General features: G+C 43.6%; 1 protein-coding gene across 1 annotated transcript in view; it reads right to left on the bottom strand.

Moving 5' to 3' along the window:
• The window catches only part of TMEM94 (transmembrane protein 94), a 413777-nt gene extending 403621 nt beyond the window's left edge, over positions 1 to 10156 (bottom strand). Inside the window, exon 1 of the mRNA XM_056550488.1 lies at positions 10011 to 10156. The gene's annotated coding sequence lies outside the window, so the exon portion shown is untranslated. The remainder of the gene's footprint in view (positions 1 to 10010) is intronic.
• Between the last annotated feature and the right edge of the window lie 7067 nt (positions 10157 to 17223).

Below are 17223 nucleotides of genomic sequence, written 5' to 3'. Positions count from 1 at the left end.
TAAAAATTAAAGTGATCTGATTGGTTGCTATGGGCAACTGGTCAACTTTTTCTCTGTATTGGTTTTGATAAATCTCCCCCAAGGTTTTTTTTTTTTAGTAATACCGGCACTTTGATTTTATTAGATTTTCATTACTAGTGTTATGAGTAATAAACCAAGTTTAATCTGTGATTGGAAACCATATCTATTTTTAGCGGTCTAATCTTATCTCCCAACAAAACATTACGTCCATTATTGTGTTTGTTTCTTTGTATTTTCCCGATCCCCATACTTGTAACAGTACCATTTACAGTACACCATAAAAGTCTATGGTACAGTTTCATTAATTATGTGTGGTTTTATACATTTTTCTAGCAGCATATTATTTTACCTTGTCTGTTTCCCCTTATTTATTGTAAGACATAATTGGTCTGTTTTTCTGCCTATTAATATTCTCCCCATTTTTTGGCGCTCCCTTGTCCCTACTTATCTCTTAGTGTCACTAGTTCTTCTGGTAATTCAGCCATGTCCAAAACTATGTATAGTTTTGAGTACGATAACTTTAACCCCTTAAGGACGCAGGACGTAAATGTACGTCCTGGTGAGGTGGTACTTAACGCCCATGTCATGCGCGGCTGATCCCGGCTGCTGATCGCAGCCAGGGACCCGCCGGCAATGGCCGACGCCCGCGATCAATACAGATCCCGGCATCTGCGGCAGTTCGCGATTTAAATGAACGATCGGATCGCCCGCAGCGCTGCTGCGGGGATCCGATCATTCATAACGCCGCACGGAGGTCCCCTCTCCTTCCTCCGTGCGGCTCCCGGCGTCTCCTGCTCTGGTCTGTGATCGAGCAGACCAGAGCAGGAGATGACCGATAATACTGATCTGTTCTATGTCCTATACATAGAACAGATCAGTATTAGCAATCATGGTATTGCTATGAATAGTCCCCTATGGGGACTATTCAAGTGTAAAAAAAAAATGTAAAAGTAAAAAAAATGTGAAAAATCCCCTCCCCCAATAAAAAAGTAAAACGTCCCTTTTTTCCTATTTTACCCCCAAAAAGCGTAAAAAAAAATTTTTATAGACATATTTGGTATCGCCGCGTGCGTAAATGTCCGAACTATTAAAATAAAATGATAATGATCCCGTACGGTGAACGGCGTGAACGAAAGAAAATAAAAAAAAGTCCAAAATTCCTACTTTTTTAATACATTTTATTAAAAAAAAATTATAAAAAATGTATTAAAAGTTTTTTATATGCAAATGTGGTATCAAAAAAAAGTACAGATCATGGCGCAAAAAATGAGGCCCCATACCGCCACTTATACGGAAAAATAAAAAAGTTAGAGGTCATCAAAATAAAGGGATTATAAACGTACTAATTTGGTTAAAAAGTTTGTGATTTTTTTTAAGCGCAATAATAATATAAAAGTATATAATAATGGGTATCATTTTAATCGTATTGACCCTCAGAATAAAGAACACATGTCATTTTTACCATAAATTGTACGGCGTGAAAACAAAACCTTCCAAAATTAGCAAAATTGCGTTTTTCGTTTTAATTTCCCCACAAAAATAGTGTTTTTTGGTTGCGCCATACATTTTATGATATAATGAGTGATGTCATTACAAAGGACAACTGGTCGTGCAAAAAACAAGCCCTCATACTAGTCTGTGGATGAAAATATAAAAGAGTTATGATTTTTAGAAGGCGAGGAGGAAAAAATGAAAACGTAAAAATTAAATTGTCTGAGTCCTTAAGGCCAAAATGGGCTGAGTCCTTAAGGGGTTAAAGGGGTTTTCACCATAAGGCGATTTTAGTACTTACCTGCCAGAACTAGGCATTTCCTGTTGCAAGCATGGAACTGGGGGATGTGTAGTTTAGAGAACAAAATGCTAGTATGAGGTCACTTTCCTTCTTCCCAAACATCACCCCCCCCCCCACACCCGTTGAAACACAGTGTTTTCTAACCAGTTGGCCTAGAGCTGTTGCAAAATTGAAGCAGGATAGGCTCCCTCTGATCACCTGACTAGTGATGTCAGGTCTCAATGCACTGCAACCTGGGAAATCCCGTTAAAAATAAATATTGGGGCAATAATCACAGAATAATTGTGAGAAAACCGTCACACACAGGTACAGGCACATATTATGAACTACACTAACAAACTATATTATGAAACTAACTACACTAAAACTTCACAGCCCCTGTAGCACAGTCAAATAAAAAAATAAATCCTGGAATACCCCTTTAATATAAATCCTGATTACTTTTACTTGTATCCTTTACACCCAGCTGGCAGAGTCTGCATTGTTTGGCACCAAACAATGGCACCAAACTTATTTTATCATTGACTGTATCCTTTCAGCTATTGACTATCCAAGCCGATACCGAGAAGGCTGCACCACGCTACTATTACATGCTTCTATTGCAGTTGTTTCTCTCACATAACCCAACCAGGTGAGCAGACCTCTACAATCTAATGGGGTCCCCCTACCCTTTATTCGTATCATTGAATGGATGGTATTGCCCTATGAGGAGCTCTACTTTTTCTTACTATAGATATTTTCCACAATTATAAGGGCTTTCAGAGGCGGACTTTATCATACTCGCGGTCTGATTCTACCAAAAGATCTTAACCCCTTAAGGACACAGGACGTAAATGTACGTCCTGGTGCAGTGGTACTTAACGCACCAGGACATACATTTACGTCTTGTGCATAATCGCGGGCATCGGAGCGATGCCCGTGTCATGCGCGGCGCCCGTGTCATGCGCGGCTGATCCCGGCTGCTGATCGCAGCCAGAGACCCGCCGGCAATGGCCGACGCCCGCGATCTCGCGGGCGTCCGCCATTAACCCCTCAGGTGCCGGGATCAATACAGATCCCGGCATCTGCGGCAGTGCGCGATTTTAATGAATGATCCGATCGCCCGCAGCGCTGCTGCGGGGATCCGATCATTAAAAACGCTGCACGGAGGTCCCCTCACCTTCCTCCTTCCGGCTCTCGGCGTCTCCTGCTCTGGTCTATGATCGAGCAGACCAGAGCAGAAGATCGCCAATAACACTGATCTGTTCTATGTCCTATACATAGAACAGATCAGTATTAGCAATCATGGTATTGCTATGAATAGTCCCCTATGGGGACTATTCAAGTGTAAAAAAAAAAAGTGAAAAATCCCCTCCCCAAATAAAAAAGTAAAACGTCCGTTTTTTCCTATTTTACCCCCAAAAAGCGTAAAAAATAAATTTTATAGACATATTTGGTATCGCCGCGTGCGTAAATGTCCGAACTATTAAAATAAAATGTTAATGATCCCGTATGGTGAACGGCGTGAACGAAAAAAAAAAGCCCAAAATTGCTACTTTTTTAATACATTTTATTTAAAAAAAATTATAAAAAATGTATTAAGTTTTTTATATGCAAATGTGGTATCAAAAAAAAGTACAGATCATGGCGCAAAAAATGAGCCCCCATACCGCCGCTTATACGGAAAAATAAAAAAGTAAGAGGTCATCAAAATAAAGGGATTATAAACGTACTAATTTGGTTAAAAAGTTTGTGATTTTTTTTTAAGCACAACAATAATAGAAAAGTATGTAATAATGGGTATCATTTTAATCGTATTGACCCTCAGAATAAAGAACACATGTCATTTTTAACGTAAATTGTACGGCGTGAAAACGAAACCTTCCAAAATTAGCAAAATTGCGTTTTTCTTTTTAATTTCCCCACAAAAATAGTGTTTTTTGGTTGCGCCATACATTTTATGATATAATGAGTGATGTCATTACAAAGGACAACTGGTCGCGCAAAAAACAAGCCCTCATACTAGTCTGTGGATGAAAATATAAAAGAGTTATGATTTTTAGAAGGCGAGGAGGAAAAAATGAAAACGTAAAAATTTAATTGTCCTTAAGGCCAAAATGGGCTGAGTCCTTAAGGGGTTAAAGAGTAGCTCCCACCATCTTTTTTTTTTTTTTTCTTTTTTCTGTCCCTGCCTATTGCCCATCTATCCCTAACCTCCCTCACTGCCTTTAAATTTATTTTTACTATATTAAAAATGCCTTTTTGGTAGTGTGCTGACTTACCAGGCAGACTTCCCCAGCAGGCGCGACGTCACTGATGCCTGCTGGGGGGGCCAACTTCCCCCCTTAGTTCACATATACAGTGTACCTCCAGCTGTTTCACCACTACAACTCCCAGCTTGCCCTGACATCTATTGGCTGTCAGGGCATGCTGGGTATTGTAGTTGGGAAACAACTGGAGGCAAACTGTGGTGAAAACAGTATCTGTGATGGCCGCCTCTGTCGCAGATCCCGCTCCCCCGAACCCCGCCACCCAACTTGCTCCCCCCCCCTCCGCCCGCCCCAAAAAGAATAAAGTGCAGGCAGTCCTAGCGCAGCACTGCTTAGCAGCAGCGGCGCATGAGATTTTACCTCACATTGGGAGCGGCGTGCGAGGCCAGGGAGCCTGCGCGCATCCTCTTTGTTCAAAGCGCTCACTTCCGCCTGTCCGATTGACAGCGCAGGCTGAATGAATTAGGACTGATTGCCCGGCCAGCATCGGTCCGAATTCAAGCGTGACGTCACGCCGGGCTGCAGCCGGCCACTAGGAGGGAGACCCCTAGTGGCCTGTTTTCAAACGTAAATTTAACTATTTTAATGAAAAAAAAAAATGTATTCATGTATATTTGAGATATACATTATGAATGTATATACGAGATATAAGTACTACAACATATCAAAAAAAAAGCTTGATGACAGTGCCCATTTAAGCCAGGATTTCAAAGATTTTCAGCACATAACCCAGCTTTATTAAAGATCCTACAGTTTCTACAGGACAGTTTGGATAAGTGTTCTGCGCCCTCAACCTTAAACCCTTAAAGGGGTACCCCGCCCCTGGCATCTTATCCCCTATCCAAAGGATAGGGGATAAGATGTTAGATCGCCGCGGTCCCGCTGCTGGGGACCCCGGGGATCGCCGCTGCGGCACCCCGCCATCATTACTGCACAGAGCGAGTTCGCTCTGTGCGTAATGACGGGCGATACAGGGGCCGGAGCAGCGTGACGTCATGGCTCCGCCCCTCATGACATCACGGCCCGTCCCCTTAATGCAAGTCTATGGCAGGGGGCGTGATGACCGCCACGACCCCTTCCATAGACTTGTATTGACGGGGGCGGGCCGTGACGTCACGAGGGGCGGAGCCGTAACGATGCTCCGGCCCCTGTATTGCCCGTCATTACGTGCAGAGCAATCTCGCTCTGTGCAGTAATGATAGCGGGGCGCTGCAGCAGCGATCCCCAGGGTCCCCAGCTGCGGGACCCTTGCAATCTGACATCTTATCCCCTATCCTTTGGATAGGGGATAAGATGTCTAGGGGCGGAGTACCCCTTTAAGGACACAGGGTTTTTCCATTTTCATTTTTTTCACCTTCTAAAAATCATAACGCTTTCAATTTTGCACCTAAAATTCGATATTATGGCTTACTTTTTGCGCCACCAATTCTACTTTGCAGTGACATTAGTCATTTTACCAAAAAATCCACCGTGAAAAGGAAAAAAAAAAAATCATTGTGCGACAAAATTGAAGAAAAAATGCCATTTTGTAAATTTTGGAGGCTTCCGTTTCTACACAGTACATTTTTCGGTAAAAATGACACCTTATCTTTATTCTGTAAGTCCATATGGTTAAAATGATACCCTACTTATATAGGTTTGATATAGTATTTCGTCTGGAAAAAATCATAACTACAAGCAGGAAAATTCATATGATTAAAATTATTATCTTCTGACTCCTATAACTTTTAGATTTTTCCGTGTACGGGCCGGTATTAGGACTAATTTTTTGCGCCGTGATCTGAAGTTTTTATCTGTACCATATTTGCTTTGATCAGACTTTTTGATCGCTTTTTATTCATTTTTTCATTATATAAAAAGTGACCAAAAAGACGCTATTTTGGACTTTTGAATTTTTTTTGTGCGTACGCAACTTACCGTGCGGTTTAATTAACTATATATTTTTATAGTTTGGGCATTTCCGCACACGGCAATACCACATGTTTATTTTTATTTACAGTTTTTTTTAAATGGGAAAAGGAGGGTGATTCTTACTTTTATGAGGGAAGGGGTTAAATGATCTTTATTTCCTTTTTTTTTTTGCAATGTTATAGCCCTCCAAGTACATTTTACACTGCACACACTGATCTTCTACACAGATCATTGCCATGCATTAGCACGGCAAAGATCAGTGTTATCAGCTGTGGATTGCTCAAGCCTGGATTTCAGGCTTGGAGCAATCAATCCCCGATCGGACACAACGGAAGCAGGCGAGGGACCCAACTGCTCCTTCTTAGCTGATCGAGACATCACGATTTCACCGTGATGGTCCAGATCAGCCCAACTGAGCTGCCGGAAAGCTTTCACTTTAATTTGGGTTCATAAAGGGTTCATAGCTCGTGACACAACGGGGTCACGCCATGACGTTATATACCGGGACGCGGTGTCCCCACGTTATATACCGGGACCGGGTGCCGGGCGTACAGGTACGCCCTGCATCGTTAAGAGGTTAAAGGGGTACTCCGCCCCTAGACATTCTATCCCCTATCCAAAGGATAGGGGATAAGATGTTAGATCACGGGGGTCCCCAGCGGCTCGGCTGCAGCACCCCAGACATCCGGTGCACAGAGCACTCGTGATGTCATGGCCATGCCCCCTCAATGCAAGTCTATGGGAGGGGGCGTGAAGGCCATCATGCCCCCTCCCATAGACTTTCATTGAGAGGGCGTAGCCTTGACATCATAAGTGGGGTGCGGTCGTGACATTACGAGCCTCTGGTGCTGCACCCGACACTAAGCGAATGCCGGGTGCAGCAGGGAGATCGCGGGGGTCCCCATCCTTTGGATAGGGGATAAGATGTCTAGGGGTGTAGTACCCCTTTAAGAGTGCAGACAGCAGCCATTAACTAGGAAAGGATATTTGTGTGCTGTTTGGACTAAGGGAAAACAAAGGGGGAGATAACAACCCCTTGAGCCCAAGACCCCTGCCCAGTTAAGAGATTCTGAAAAGGAGCCTAAAGACTAAATCCCACTATTTTACAACCGATCCCATCTTGGGATCTAACAGTTGCCCTCAAGGGGTTGTCATCTCCCCCTTTTGTCTTCCCTTAGTCCAAACAGTAGCACACAAATATCCCTCCCTAGCTCATTTAGTTTAGTTTCATTTGCTTGTTCTTGTTAATTACACAGTGGCCTGATGTTGATCTCCCTCTTTATGGGAAATGTTGGGGGCAGGTTTAATTATGTTTGTTTACTTATGTCATTAAAATTCCATGGATTCTACCAGTTCACGGGGGGGTTGTAATAAGGGAAAACAAATTATCGTTAGAAATAAACTGTTCTGAGGAATCAAAGGAACGATCGTGCTCAATAGCTCCATCTTAAAGAGTTGGTAGACTATCCATTGGTTGAGATGCTTTAAATTTATGATTGTCTGGTACGACCTCTAAAGCTTCCTCACCAGAAAAGGTTTGGAGGAATAACATATATCCTCCTGATCTAGGGGGTCAGGAATGATGCCCCACCCATGTTCTTGACATGGACAGAGGTGTCAACAGAGAGCACTGTGGTCACACAGAAATGAATTTAAAAAATAAAAGAATTTCCTGGGTAGCATTAAGCAGCTGATAAGTACTGGAAGGATAAAGATTATTAATAGAAGTAATTTACAAATATGTTTAACTTTCTGGCACCAGTTGATTAAAAAAATAAAATGAAATAAAAATAAAAAGTTTTCCACTGGAGTACCCCTATAAGGATGAAGTTCTACCCCTTACCCCCTGTGTGGTAGCTCCAATGCCCCGCTTTTCATTCGTTTTATTCACACATCAGGTTATGTGATAACCTGATGTGTAGAAAAAACACTAAAGAGTGAAATTTAAGACAATTGTGAGTGCCGAGATTCCTTTTGTTATTGTAGACTTTAGAGATGAGCGAACTTACAGTAAATTCGATTCGTCACGAACTTCTCGGCTCGGCAGTTGATTACTTTTCCTGCATAAATTAGTTCAGCTTTCAGGTGCTCCGGTGGGCTGGAAAAGGTGGATACAGTCCTAGGAGACTCTTTTCTAGGACTGTATCCACCTTTTCCAGCCCACCGGAGCACCTGAAGGCTGAACTAATTTACGCAGGATAAGTCAACTGCCGAGCCGAAAAGTTCGTGACGAATCGAATTTACTGTAAGTTCGCTCATCTCTAGTAGACTTCTATCAACTAGAAACGCCTTTCTCTCCCCCCCCCCCCCCCCCCCCGCCTTCCCATCTGCTGCATTTTCGAGGATGTTGTCTGTGGCCCAAGCACCAGAAAACCCTTTAAGGAGTACTCAGGGATATAAACACTTATCCTAATGATAGGGAAAAATGTCAAAATATGGGGGGGGTCCTTTATGGGTCTCCTACTAAATAGAGCATGTCAACCGCCACAAGTGATGGCCATCACGCCCATTCCATGCAGCTCTATGGGAAAGCCAAAGTGCAGTGCTTCGGCTCTCCTATAAAGATGCATTGAGGCGTGTCATTCATCACTTCGTGTGGTGGTCACAGGAGATAGTGGATAGTCCAAGCAGTCGGTCCAGCCGCGATCTGACACCTATCCCCCTATTCTTAGGATAGGGAATAAGTTTTTATATTCTGTAGTACTCCTTCAAAAACTCATAGAAAAAGTTGGTGACACCTTTGATAAGGAGTCACAAGACCAAAGCTATGATTAGCGCCGCGGCCATATCAAATTTATTGTTCTCGGGGGGGCTGCACAGGGTGCCTCCAGCTGTTTCACCACTACAACTCCCAGCATACCCTGACAGCCAAGGATCTTTTATTGATTCTTGCGATTTTATTGATTCTTGCCATTCTTGACAGGCTTGAAGGAAAAGCCAATAGTAGTGGTGAAACAGCTGGGAGCACCCTGTGTAGATGAACTAAGGGCAGAAGTCGCCCCCCCCCCCCCCCCCCCCCCCCCCCCCAGCAGGCATCAGTGATGATGGGAGCTACCATTTAAGTGTTATCTCATGAAAAGATATAATAAGACATTTACAAAAAAATTTAAGGGGTGTACTAATTTAAGTAAAATACTGTATGATGTAATGTCTCTGGGGGTAATATTAGTTCTGGAGTGTTATGAGACGGCAGCTGATTTCAGTCACATATAATGGAAATGTCTTTGGAGTATGTTGTGGTGCCCACAAAGAGGATTGGAGTAGTAGTGCAGGGCCAGCTGGGGGTAGTTGTAAACCTAGTAAAGGCTATGATATCATGGTAGCTTTGTGGGTCTGGCACAGCCCTGAATATTCTCCAGTGATCTTTTCAACTTTGCTAGCAGGGTAGTTTACAGTAAGGTAGTTCTTGAGCCCTGGCAGGGGCGGACTGTGCGGTCAGACACTTTGAACACAATACGAAATGTAGGAAATGGGCAAGGGGGGGGGGTGTTTGGGTGAAAATAGGGTATGGAAGAGAAGAGGCCAGGGTTGGAGTCTAGCAGGGGGCCCTTGCTTTATTTGGTTCTGGGGCCCTAAGTGTTCAGTCCTGTATTATCTATGTATCTCCTATCTTTTCTATCTTTCATATCTATCCTTAGATTATACATAGATTATATATGCATTTATAGTGCACCTATAAGGCGGAATAAGGTTAAATAGTCAATTATTGGGTCCAAAATTTGCAGGATTCTAGTTACACCCCTGGGGTAAACACCACATATGGCTCAGTGATCTCAGGTGCAACCTGACACTCACAGAAACAAATTTTGCATGTGTTATGTGGCAGAGACATTTTCTTTTTATTTATTTTAATACATAATGCTCCATGATGTTAAACTTTGTATAAGACTATATACAAGACATTATATGAATCCGCAGATACAGTAACAACAGATCACTACCAGCAAATGTAACGTTCGCTTATACAGAGTAAGCGAATTTAATGTAACCAAACATAGGACTGCTGAATAATTACAGATGAATGTACCAGCGCTTACCAGTCCCGTCACCTCTAGCTGCGCTCCGTTTGTCACCAGACTCTCCCGGGTTCCAGTTTAGCTGCAAGCCGCCATGTTTCTGTCATCACTAGCGGCATTCTGTAAAAGATTCACCAGTTATTTTCCTTGTCCGCGAATCCGGAAGTCATTTTGTTGAAGAATGGTATTCAACAAAACAGTTGATGGTCTTCAATAAAATGGCTTCCTTAGCGGTCTCTATGGATATAACTGAAGACACTCATTTGCTTCTGAGATATTCAATCGTGTTCATTCTAGCAATAAAACTTCAGCGACGGAAAGTTCGCAGTGAGGTGTGTACCTGTTTAGCTATAGGGGGCAGTGCTCGCAAGTTAGTGAGTATTAGGAGGGTGCCCACCTTTTATCTTTTGTCTTTGGAGCGTGGCTTCCCTAGCAATGCTGGTGCTTTACCTGTATGTACTTTGCTGGCAGAATTTCATGTAATTCACAGCTGGAGCCTTACATTGACTTCTCAAATAAAAAAAGAAAACATTGGGGTACTTTTATATTTGCTAGGGTTTTGCAGGTAATAATGGAAAAAATCTATTAAAAGTTATGCAGAACAAAAGTGGTGGAGTTGCCCAATCTGGTTGCTATAGTCAACTGGACCACTTTTGCTCTGCACAAATTTTGCTAAATCTTCCCAACATGTTTTAAAAATGAAGGCTGTTTTTCCTGCCGAAATAAATAAGTAGATTAAAATGCTATGGTGGCATATATTAGGTGGATGTATATATTAGGTGGGTGTATATATTATGTGGATGTACTCACCAGTGATGAAATGGATAAAATACAACCACCATTACCCCAAAAGAACAGGTCACCTTCTAAGTATGAAAAATCAACCTGATCAGTGGAACATCCAACTGGAGTGCCGTCAGGTGGTATTACCAAGATGTACAGTATCCCACATAAGTGAGTACACCCCACACATTTTTATAAGTATTTTATCATATCGCTTCTCGGCCTTTGGCTAAGATCAGATGTATGTAACCCTTATGGGATTTATCTGCTGCATTGCCTGAATTGCCCAGTAGATGGCAGACTACACCAACAAATGAACTGAGCATACTAAAGTACTGTATAAAGGTGGAGTTTTTGTCATCACATGACGGCAGCCATCTTAAAGGGGTACTCCGGTGCTTACACATCTTATCCCCTATCCAAAGGATAGGGGATAAGATGCCCGATCGCAGCACCCAGTTTGTAATCAGTCCCCGGAGCGAAAACACGATCAGGCATTGTATCTGATTACGGTTGACCGCAGGGCTGGCAGCGTGTGACGTCACTGCAAGTCTACGGGAGGGGGCGTGATAGCCTCAATGCAAGCCTACGGGAGGGGGCGTGATAGCTATCACACCCCCTCCCGTAAGCTTGCATTGAGGGGCGGAGCATGACGTCACACGCTGCCGACCCTGCGGTCGACCGTAATCAGACCCGGAGCGTACACCCTCCGGGGACTGATTATAAACGGGGTGCCGCGTGCATGATCACTGGCGTCCCCAGCTGCGGGATTCCCGCGATCAGGCATCTTATCCTTTGGATAGGGGATAAGATGTGTAAGCACCGGAGTACCCCTTTAAACGAGTACTGTTCTCCAGTGAAAAATAACTTATCCCCTACCCACAGGATAGGGAAAAAGTAGCTGATTGTGGGGGGATTCCGACACTCTCAGTGAGGAGCATCATCTACCGGTAGACAGCAAGTGCTCCATTCATTCTTATGGGAGTGCCGATGATGCCCAATTTGGGTCTTTTTGGCGCTCCCATAGGAATGAATGGACATGTGCCAGCTGCAGCACGCACTCCTCACTGAGCACCGGGTCCTGTACCGGTGATCGCAGGGGGCTGCAGCAGTCGGACCCTCCATGATCAGCTACTTATCCCCTATCCTATGGCTAGGGGAAAAGTAATTTTTTGCCAAAGAGCTCCTTTAACCCCTTAAAGACTCAGCGTTTTTCCATTTTTGCATTTTCATTTTCTCCTCATCACCTTCTAAAAATCATAACGCTTTAAATTTTGCACATAAAATTCCATATGATGACTTATTGTTTGTGCCACCAATTCAACTTTGCAGTGACATTAGTCATTTTCCCAAATAATCCACGGCGAAACGGAGAAAGAATTCATTGTGCGACAAAATTGAAGAAAAAATGTCATTTTGTAAATTTGGGGGCTTCCGTTTCTACGCATTGGAGCAATCAAACCCAGATCGGATGCGACGGAGCAAGGTAAGGGGGTCTCCGCTCGCGTCCTAGCTGATCGGGACATCGCAATTTTATCGCGATGTCCCGATCAGCCTCAATGAGCTGCCAGGAAGCATTTACTTTCACTTTCAGACACGGTGGTCAACTTTGATCGCCGCGTCTGAAGGGTTAATAGCGCACGGCACAACGATCGGTGCCACGCGCTATTAGCCCAGGGTCCCGGCTATGACTACCAGCCGGGACCGACCTGGTGTGATCCGGGGTCACGGGATGACCCCGTTTTAAACAACAGAACCGGGCTCAGGGCGTGCAGGTACGCCCTGAGTCCTTAAGAGGTCGCCCTGAGTGGGTCGAGCACTGGGGCCCTGGTTGGAGCTCTGGTTCTCAAGCACAGGAGCACATCACGACCCACTCCTGAAGCGGAGGCCGCCACGCCCCCTCTATAAAGCTCTCTAAGAGAGCTGTTTGGAAATCTTCAGCTCTCCCATAGAGTTTTATAGAGGGGGCGTGGTGGCATCTGCTTCGGGCGGTGGTCGTGACGCGCTCCTGTGCTAGAGAATCGGGGCTCAATACAGGAGATCACACGGTGGTGGTCCAACGCTCAGACTGCCCGCGATCTAAAACTTAATAACTCTGGAAAGCTTTTACTTATGAATTTGAGTCTGAGATTGGAGATGCCAAATAAATTATATATTGATTCACATATACATTATGTCTCCTGTATGTTTGCATCATAAAGCTGACATGTTTTTACTTTTTTAAAGACATCAGAGGGCTTCAAAGTTTAGCAGCAATTTTCCAATTTTTCACGAAAATGTCAAAATAAAAAATTTTCAGGGACCAGTTTAGTTTTTAAATGAATTTCAGGGTCTTTGTTATAAATATCCCATAATGGACCCCATTATGACAACTGCACCCCTCAAATTATTCAAAAAGACATTCAGAAAGTTTGTTAACCCTTTAGGTGTTTTACAGGAATAGCAACAAAGTGGAGGAGAAAATTCTAAATCCCCATTTTACACTAACATGTACTTGTAGACCCATTATTTTTTCTACACTTTTACAAGAGGTAAAAGGAGAAAAAGCCACCAAAATTTGTAACCTAATTTCTCTCGAGTAAGGAAATACCTCAAATGTGGATTTAAAGTGCTCTACGAGTGAACTACGGAGCTCAGAAGAGAAGGAGCGTCAATGGGATTTTGGAGAGCGAATATTGCTGAAATGGTTTTTGGAGGGCATGTCGCATTTAGGAAGCCCCCATGGTGCAAGAACAGAAAAAAAAAATACATGGCACACTATTTGGGAAACTACACCCCTCAAGGAACATACCAAGGGGTACAGTGAGCCTTAACACTCTACAGGTGATTGAAAACTTTCATTAAAGTGGGACGTGAAAATGAAAAATTAGATTTTTTTCACTAAAATGCTGGTGTTGACACATTTCATTTTGACAAGAGGTAATAGGAGAAAATGTCCCCCCCAAATTTTTACCTCTTTACTCTAGATAAGGAAATACCTCATATATGAATGTAGAGTGCTCTCTGGGTGCACTACAGGGCTCAGAAGGGAAAGAGCGACAATTGGATTTTGGAGAGAGAATTTTGCTGAAATGGTTTTGGGGGGCATGTCGCATTTAGGAAGCCCCCAGGGTGCCAGAACAGCAACTATTTGGGAAACTAAACCCCTCAAGAAATGTAACAAGGGGTACAGTGAGCCTTTACACCCCACAGATGTTTGACAAATTTTCGCTAAAGTTGGACGTGAAAATTAAAAATTTGATCTTTATCTCTAAAATGCTGGTGTTACCCCAAATTTTTCATTTTCACAAGGGGTAATAGGAAAAAAAGCCCCACAACATTTGTAATACCATTTCTCCTGAGTATGGAAATGCCCCATATGTGGACGGAAAGTGCTCTGCGGGCACACTACAATGCTCAGAAGAGAAGGCGCGCCATTGAGCTTTTGGAGAGAGAATTTGGTTGGCATGGAAGTCGGGGGCCATGTGGATTTACAAAGCCCCCATGGTGCCAGAACAGTGAACCCTTCCCCCACATGTAACCCCATTTCGGAATCTACACCCCTTACAGAACATAGCAAGGGGGCATTGAGCATTTACACCGGCATTTGACAGATCTTTGGAACAGTGGGCTGTATGACTGTCATCGGCTCTATGACTGTCCGAACAACCTTCTGCCTGGGACTACGCCTCCTCGGGGGAGAATCTATCCCTTGTCTGCCCCTGAAACGCTATCCATGGCTGAGTATATTAATGAGAAACTCCAGAAGGGATTCATCCGAAAGTCCTCCTCCCCTGCCAGTGCTGGATTCTTCTTTGTGGAGAAGAATGATGGGTCACTCCGCCCAAATATTGATTATTGGGGGCTCAATAAAATCATTATCAAAAATCGGTACCCCTACCACTGATTTTGGAACTTTTTGATCGCCTATGGGGTGCCAAGGTCTTCTCTAACCTGGATCTGTGAGGAGCTTACAATCTAATCAGAGTACGGGAAGGAGACAAATGGAAGACGCCCTTTAATACCAGTGATGGGCATTTTGGTCTCTGTAACACCCCAGCCATTTTCCAGGAATTCGTCAATGACATCTTCCAGGATTTCCTTTATACTTGTGTCGTGGTATATTTGGATGACATCCTGCTCTTTTTGACAAACATGGAAGGCCATCGCACCCATGTGCGCCAATCTTGCCGTTTCTTGGTTATATTGTTTCCAACATAGGCCTCAAGATGGACCCAGACAAGTTATCATCTGTTCTTAACTGGCTAAGACCTACTGGTCTGCGGCCTATGTGGCCGGCACTAGTACGAGTGGCCATACTGCTCGTAATAGGAGTCCAACCTCCCAGACAAGTGTACCGGAGCCCCCTTCCGATGAACCTGTCTGGAGACCCCCAGAGGCTTATCAGCCACGGTTTCCTGAGTTTGTTGGCGACTCAGGAATCCGAATTGACAATTCTGGATTCACTGAAATTGACTATTTCAGTTATTTTTTCAGTGACAGCTTTGTCAATCACATGGTGGAGCAGACGAATCTGTACGCCCAGCAGTTAATCGCCCACCACCCAGATTCTTTTTTGGCCAGGGCCAATGAATTGTACGCCATTGATGCAGCAGAAATGAGGACATTTTGGGGCCTCGTGCTGCATATGGGCCTGTTCAAAAATACCAGTGTCAGACAGTACTGAAGCGGGGATGTCCTATACCAGACCCCGCTTTACAGTATGATCATGGCACGGAGGTGGTTCGAGGCCATTCAGAAATGCCTCCATTACACTGATAATGCGGCATGTCCACCCCGAAGTGATCCCGCCTATGTCCGGCTTTACAAAGTGAGGCCGGTCATCGATGACTTTGGGGCCAAATTTTTGGAGGCCTACGTTATCCTCAGGGAGCTCTCAGATGAGTCTCTTATCAGTTTTAAGTAGGATAAGGAAAGAAAAAAGGGGGGAGACAGAGATGGCGCTATGTAGTGCCAATTATCCGGGATTCCCGGGAGTTTAGTTTAGATAGTAGGTAGGGAATCTGCTCACCTTTGCAGGTTGCGCTGTGCAGACGCAACACTGTGAAGCGATTCGAGCAGGTTCTTTTAGCACGTCTGTCGGGAGCAGCTGGCCGTCGGTCCCGTCGAGGATGGTTGATAATGCAGGGATACAGATGTGGAGAACAGGAATCCTGGGTTCCCTTGTTCTTCCAGCAAAAAACGACTTCGGCACTGTGAGCGCTAACACCGGCGGTGTGATGACACGAAAGTCAAGAGTAGCTTGTATCAAACTTTTTATTAATATCATAAAAAGTGATAATACATAAGGACTACGTGTTTCTGAGGGGCTCCCTTCTTCCTCAGGTCCAAGTTACAGTGTGAGGATACAGTGTTTAATATATACAAAAAACTATGAATACATTATTACATTAAACTGTTGAATTTTGGTGGGTCTGAACGCTATGAGAGTCTGAGTGTGACGTCAGCCTCCTGGGTAAGTGTATGGTATAGGGAACTAATGGGCTAGTGCATTAACTCTGTGATTTTTTGCCCATTGTGGTTTTAAGGGGATCTCACGGTATGTGAAGAAAAGTGGATGGGAGACCATGGTGGTGGTTTGAGTTCTGGGGTGGGACTGAGTGTTACAGTGTTGTGGTTAAACTTTACTTGTGATTGACAAATGTAGGTCAATTGGTAATTTAAGAAAGCCTTTGAACCGTGGGTCAATTGACAATTAACTGAGTGATTGAACCGTGTGAACTAGGTTAATGGGGTACCAAATATGGGTATTGGGGTTAATTGAATGTAATGTGCAAGGCTGGGTAAGAATGAATTAATAAATGGGAGGTTAAGAAACATAGGAAACATAAAGTTTGCCAGTAGGTGGCAGCAAAGTATTATACAAGAGAATATAATACAATATACAATATGGGAAAGTGAGGAACATAGATGAGGTGTTGAACTTTTTCAAAATACATGGTATGAACATCCATATAAGTAAAGCTGATGTCGGGATATGTGGTCCTTATACAGAATATTTATATTTCTATTATATTTATAATTAAAATAATTATAAATAACAGTTGTGGCCCAGGTTATTCGTATTAAGCTGATGGGTGTGGAAATCGCTTAGGGTTGATGATAATATCAACAATAATAATAATAATCAAAATTTATCATTGATAATAATTCATAATGGTTGTAATAATTCAGGTTGTTGCCCTGGTTATTGTGCTGTTGGGTGTTGAAAGGACCAGAGGGGATTTTGAGGGGGGGGGGAGGCTCTGTGATTGACTGGGCTGGGGGGGAATAGGGGGGAATGGTTTTAGCGGATTATTTCAGTAGCTTCATTCAGCCCCTGGGTTTGAAAAGTGTCCAGGCGAAAGATCCAAAACATTTCTCTCCTGGTGAGGGTCTCCAATCTGTTGGGGATGTGATTTGGGACATGATCAATGGGGCAGATTGTGAGAAGGTCTTCTTCATCCTGGTG

Source organism: Hyla sarda, chromosome 13 (assembly GCF_029499605.1).
Source record: "Hyla sarda isolate aHylSar1 chromosome 13, aHylSar1.hap1, whole genome shotgun sequence".
NCBI lineage: Eukaryota > Metazoa > Chordata > Amphibia > Anura > Hylidae > Hyla > Hyla sarda.
Note: the sequence above shows the minus strand (reverse complement) of the source record. Positions and strands in the feature narration are given on the sequence as shown.